Consider the following 5,556-nt stretch of genomic DNA (forward strand, 5'->3'; position numbering starts at 1 on the left):
TTAGTTTGGATTTATGGAGATGCATATGTGACTTTTTTGGTCAAGTTGGAGAAAACCCCTATTGAGTTCTTTCACTTATGAGCTGCTTGGCATTTGGAAGAATCTTCCGCAGGCGGGTTTTGGTGCAACGTCCACGGGCGTGCAGCGCTCAGAGCTTTAGGGCGTGCCAGCTGACCTACTGATAACAGAGCAACTAGTCTCAGTGCCCCTTCTGACCAAGATGGGGTAATGGAGACTGCATTTGCCATCTGGCTTGAAACAAGTGGATTCCTAAAAAAGCGTATGAAAAAGCGATTGAGGAGCTGGAGCCAGGAGGCCCGGGGAGACGTGGGGCTAGGGTTCTGAGGGGAGAGCGGCAGAGGGGGGAAAGCTGCTCAGACAGAGGCCTCGTGATTCCTCAGCCAAGTACTGATCAGCACACGCATATGAGGAAACTTCGGAGGCCAGGAAGAGAGCCACCTGAATGAACAAGAGGGAACAACCCTGGAGCTCACAGCACTTTAAATAATTCATGGGACACTGGGTAGAAGGAGTGTGTTTGCCTCAGTAGTGGAGCAAAATTAGCCCTAGATTAAATTCTGCTCTGATCCCACTTAGTGCAGTTTAAAAACAAAACCTAAAAAGATAGAGCGGCTTCCAAGTTAATTATGTCCCCCAAACAAAGCTCTAGAATATTTATAGGACTAGAAAAACACTCGGCACCCGAAAAGGTGAAATTCACAGTGTCTACCATCTGACAAAAATTACCAGATACGCCAAGGGCAGAAAACCGGTACCCAGAATGGGGAGAAAAAAAAGTAAATCAAAACCAAGCCAGAAATGGAACAGATGATAGAATTAGTATAGAAGGACATAAAAAAAGTTGCTTTAACTGAATTCCATATGTTCAAGAAGCAAGAGGAAAGATCAAACATGTTAAGTAGAGTCATACAAGATATAAATAAGATCCAAATCAAATTTCTAGAGATGAAAACTACACCAGATGGTTAATAGCAGATTAGATGTTGCAGGGGAAAAAAAAAGCTGATAAACTACAAGCATAACATTAGAAACCACCCAAAACGAAACAGAGAGAACAAAAGGGAAAATTTTAAAAAAGCAACGGTGATCTCTGGGACAATTTCAAATGGCCTAGTAAGTGTGTAATTGGAGTCCTGAAGGAGAGAGAAGAAAGAAAAAAATATTTAAAGAAATAAGGGCTGAAAAATTTCCAAATCTGATAAAAACTGTAAACTCAAACATCCAAGAAATTAAATGAGCCCCCATGTGCATGGACACACACACACACACACACAGAAACACACACACACCATAAAAGTACACCATGGTGCATCATAATCAGATTCATAAAGCTGCTAATAAAGAGAAAAACTTAAAAGCAAAAATGATATATTATGTTTAGGGGAACAAAGATAAGGATGGCAGGTTTCTTATAGGAAATAATTCAAGGTAGAAACAGTGAAGCAACATCTTTAAAGTACTGAAGGAAATAGCTATCCATTCTAGAGTTCTATACTCAGAAAACTATCTTTCAAAATTGGCAAAATAAAGACTTCTCTAGACATACACAAGCCGAAGTGATTCAGCACCAGTAGACCTTCACAAGCTATGTCAGCATTAATGCCCTTCAGGCAGAAGGACAACGATTCCGTCTAGAAACTCGGATCTGCAGGTGAAGTGAAGAGTGCCAGGAGTGGAAACGTACATGGGTAAATATAAGGACTTAGTTTCTTATTAATTAAATTCCTTTAAAAATTTAATTGACTATTATAGCAAAAATAATGACAATGTATTGTGGGGCTTACACCATACACAGATGTGAAGCGTATGACAACCACGGCACAAAGACGGAGAAGTGTAAGCTGTCAATTCTTGTATCACCCATGTAATGGCATGATATTACTGAGGGCAGACCATGATAAAGTAAAGGTGCATACTGCAAACCAAAAGCAGCCACTAAAATAATGAAACAAAGCTGTAGCTGATAAGCCAACCAAGATGATAAATGAAATCATAAAAATTACTAGTGAAATCATTAAAAATTCAGTTAATACAAAAAAGAAAGAAAAAGAGAAAACAGGGAACACAGAATGGGTGAAATAAGTAGCAAGTAGACAATAGGATGGTAGATTTAAATGCAACCATATCAATAATTATGTTAAACGTAAATGATAGAAAGACATTAGAGTAAAAGACAGAGGATGTCAGATTGGATTTAAAAAATCAGTGCCCGGATACACACTGCCGACGAGAGACACACTTTAAATACAATGACACAAACAGGTTACAAGCAGAAGAATGGAACATATATACCATGCTAAAATTAGTCAGAAGAAAGCTGGAGTAGTTATAGCAATGCAAATGAAGTAGGCTTCACAGCAGATAAAGAAGTCATTTAAAAAATGATAAAGGAGTCAATTGATCAACCTGTACATTTATGCACCTAGTATCAGTGTTAAACTACGTGATACAAAATGGATAGAACTGAAAGGAAAAAGAGACAAGGAGACAATTATAGTCCTCCCTCTCTCCCTCCCTCCTTTCCTTGCTCCTTCCCTCCTTCGTTCCTCCAGCCATCTCTCCTTTGTTAAAAGCCATTAGGTAGCTCCCCACACTGTGGGCAATTAGCTGAGTGTGGAAGGCAGGCCCAAGCGGGCAGGAGGCTGGCTGCGTGCAGGGAGACAGAGGGAGTGGGAGCCTCACTGTCAGAGAGGGCAGCCGTGGAATAGGCCGTGTGAAGTTGGATTGGAACTGAAGCTGTGAGTGTGAACTCACAGATTCCTGAACACGTCCATAGGTCCAGAAGATTCAGAAATAAGTCCAGATGCATGTGTAAGTTCGTGTGTATTTTTTCCCTTGAAGTCCATCCGATGAAGGGCCTGGGAGCACCCACACTTTAGTTAGTATCAGCAAGCACACTTAGTGCCCAGCTCCTGGTCTCCAAACACCACTGTCCACTAAAAGGGATCAGATTCCTTAGAGAAATGGCTTGTTTGGGGGGCCTGGCCTGGAAGGAGTGAGATGGGTCTGGAACATCTTGATGAGTCAGAAAGCAAGAATAAAGGGGACATGCCAGAGTCAGAGAAGCCAGTGTGAAGTTCCCACTAGCTAAACCTAGAATAATCTGAGCATCAAAATAAAAGAAAATGACAGCAATTGATCATAAACCATTGAATAGAATAGGAATCCACGACCCTCAACACATAAGCAAGTAAATAAATTAACGAGAGTAACAGAACATTTGTTTTTCTTGCAGTCAAAAGCCCACAAATAAATGAAGAAAGAATGGAGGTTTGAGAAAATCTCCATTTGGCAACAACTATAGAAATAATTCAGGCAAGACACAGAAACATCAACAGATGCTAAAATTAGTGGGTAAAAGTGCGATGAGGAATGGACTTTTACAGAGTCTCAAAATGTCTCCCTGCAAAACATTTATTAACTACAAAGGGGGGAAACATAGTGAAGAAGCCTGGCAGGAAAGAGCTCAGTCAAAGGATTGAAATTAATACCGTTGGTAACAGGACACACAGGAGTCGTGTGCCACCCATAGGCTGAAGTGGAAAGAACACAGCCTCTGTGTTACTCTGGTTCAAAAATATGTAACATAGTCTCGTCCTGAGAAAACACCAGACAAACTCCGGTTGAGGAAGTCAAGGCGACTGGCCCCCCATCTTCAAAGTTATCAAGGCCATAGGAGTCAGACAGGCTGAGGAATATTCCAGATCGAGGGAGACCAGAGAATATGGGGCTATCTGCACGGGGCAGGAAGGGCAAGTGAAAAAAATAAGACGGGAGGGAAACAAGCCTGTTACTCCTTTACAAAATCCCAGACACACGTGAGCAGCGGCGTCCGCTGTTCCGACCACCCTAGTAACAGCTGCCCACGAGCTGCGGCTCTCCGAGGTCCGCCGAGCCGCCTGCCCAGGCAGCCGGCCGCGCTGACGTGCCTGACGGGCGCTGCGGCAGTGCTGGGACCTCCCCACCCCCCGAAAGCCAGCCCAGCAGCACAAGGGTGGTGCATCTACAAAGCTGAAGGGGCTCGTCTACCTGATGCTTGCTGTTCGAACATTTCCCTTCCTGCTTGGGCTTCCGGAGAACCGTTTAAAAATTAAAATACACTTAGGGGTCTCTTATTGAGTAGCTGAATCAAAATCTGGGGATTATGTGCAGAAATATTCAGGAAGTTTTCTTCTAACATTACCTAAAAAAAAAAAAAAGTCTGGTTGTTTCTGGTCTTTTTCAGGACTTTATTTTTTTGCTGTATTTATTTGTCAAAGACACTTAATAGGCCCCTTCCCTGGTCCGGTCCTGTAAAGACAGAGACACATAACAGCCCCTTCCCTCGGGCCCCTCCCAGTCTCGTGGCACAAACTGTGTGTGGGTCAGGCGGTAGGCAGTAAGGGGACAGTAGGAAGGGTTGTGTTGGGGTTTCGGGGGACAATCAGGAGGGCAACGGCTGGAGTGAGGAGTGGGTGGCTAGGGGTGGGGAGGTATTTCCTGGAGGAAGTGATGCCAACCGCAGCAAACGGGACCTAAGACCTTCAGCTGGGTGACAAGCAGGCAGGCATGGCTGTGAGGACCCTGCTGCGGAGGATGGGGGCCGACAGCCTGCCCTGACAGCCCAGTTCACGCCACAGCAGGGCCGCACCAGGCTTTATTTTTAAAGTGCTTCTATGACAACGAGGGGAAACATTTTCTCCAGAGATCCGCCTTGTATGAGGAATACCTGCCACTCAACTTTCATGTTCATAAAGCCAAGATCTGGCCCCCAGCTGGGAAAGTATTACATGTTGGACACATGGCTTTGCCACCACAGAGTTTACTGTCTTGAGTGTGTGCCTACGACCGAGGAGGCTGCCAGCAGGGCTGCAACAAGCCCAAACCTCAGAAAGCCTGTCATTACTAACAAAGGGCAAACCTCAGTTTTTAAAGCAAAACAGTATTTGGTGGCAAATTGAACAGCAGGGCTAAAGTAGATTAAAATAAAGATTCAAACATTTATTCCCAGTGCCTTGTTCAAGAAACTTCTAGCCAGAGGCTCCCAAGAAAGGCTAGTTTGGGATATCAGGCAAGGAAAACAAAACCACCAGAAGGGGTGAGGGCACACGCAGGTGGAGGAACTGGCACCGTCACCCAGTGTGTCCCCTCTCCCTCCCCTGCGTCCAGCCAGCCCTCAGCGGCAATCTGGCACGCCCTCAGCTCTGCTCTTCACCCTATAGGGGAAGCTAATGTCACGCAAGTCGACACAGCTCAGTGTTTTGGAAGCATCTCATTGGAATGAAAACAGATGCTGCAACGTGGAATCCCTTAAATTATGAACAAAGCTACTGTGTCGATTGCTATGCTGAAATGTCAACGCAGGGCGCTAAACTTTTCCTTTTACGCATTTACCCCACGATCATTTGAAAAACCACTACTCTGAACAGAAAAAGGTGGCCAGGCAGACTGCCGCTCACAGGGTTTTAGTTACCACATATTTATGGGGCCCAAATGACTTAAGCTTTAGTGCAACTTGTATCACTAAGGTTCAAAACATACCAATGAGACCACGAC

This window comes from Camelus dromedarius, chromosome 2 (assembly GCF_036321535.1).
Source record: "Camelus dromedarius isolate mCamDro1 chromosome 2, mCamDro1.pat, whole genome shotgun sequence".
Lineage (NCBI taxonomy): Eukaryota > Metazoa > Chordata > Mammalia > Artiodactyla > Camelidae > Camelus > Camelus dromedarius.